Raw genomic sequence first — 1,007 nt, forward strand, 5'->3', positions numbered from 1 at the left:
TCCATGCTATCCATTCGAGTTTCAGTCCTTGACATCTGCTTGTTAGATTCAGTAACAAATGTAGACACCACATCCTCCAACGATGCTTTACCTTCCCCTTGATTTGTATTGAATCCCGGAGGGGGTTTCAACACATTCTTGTTGTTGGCATAAGAAAAGTTTTCTTGGTTACGTAAACCAGGATGATAAGTATTAGGAGGAGGGTTACCTCGATAGTTTCCATAGCCTCTGGGATTGATATATTGAGCTTCCTCAGGTGGATGAGATTCATCTATGGCAACCGACACACCTGCAGGTTCTGCGATATTCACCTTGTTCAGAGAAGCCACTTGTGTACTCAACGCAGATAGCTGTGCAGTAATGGATGTAAGAGGATCCACACTGTACACTCCTTTCTTGACTCCCATACGTTCAGATGGCCATTGATCACTATTGATAGTCATCTGTTCCAGCATATCATAAGCCTGAATGGGATCCTTGGCAAATATGGTACCTCCAGCAGCAGAGTCCACAGACATTCTTGTAGGCGTATTCAATCCATTGTAGAAAAACTCTATTTCTTCCCAATCTGCAAAATTATGATTAGGACAACGCCTTAACAAATCTTTGTACCTTTCCCATGCCTCGTATAGTTTTTCTGAATCATGCTGTTGAAAGGTACTGATCTCAATCTTCAGCTGGGTTGCCTTGGATGGTGGAAAGAATTTCTCTAAGAATTTCACAGCCATGCCCTCCCAAGTTGTTATGCGTCCTAGTGGCAATGACTGCAGCCAACTCCGTGCCTTATCCCTGAGAGAAAAAGGAAATAAACGTAAGCGTATTGTATCCTCAGAAACACCATTTATTTTAACAGTATCAGTAATCTCTAGAAAAGTGCGCAAGTGTAAATGAGGATCAGCTGTGGCAGTTCCATTGAATTGGTTCTGCTGAACCATGTTGATTAAGGCCGGCTTCAACTCGAAGTTGTTGGCATTTATTGTCCCTCTAGCGATTCCAGAATAGTGAGC

General features: G+C 42.7%; 1 non-coding gene across 1 annotated transcript; it reads left to right on the forward strand.

Annotated features, from left to right (window-relative positions):
* Window positions 1-573: 573 nt before the first annotated feature.
* LOC140894161 (small nucleolar RNA R71) lies at window positions 574-679 on the forward strand. The gene has a single exon (XR_012153708.1). It is a non-coding gene; the product is annotated as a small nucleolar RNA R71 (small nucleolar RNA).
* Window positions 680-1,007: the final 328 nt, after the last annotated feature.

The sequence above is a fragment of the Henckelia pumila genome, chromosome 3, assembly GCF_033568475.1.
Source record: "Henckelia pumila isolate YLH828 chromosome 3, ASM3356847v2, whole genome shotgun sequence".
In the NCBI taxonomy this organism is placed as follows: Eukaryota; Viridiplantae; Streptophyta; class Magnoliopsida; order Lamiales; family Gesneriaceae; genus Henckelia; species Henckelia pumila.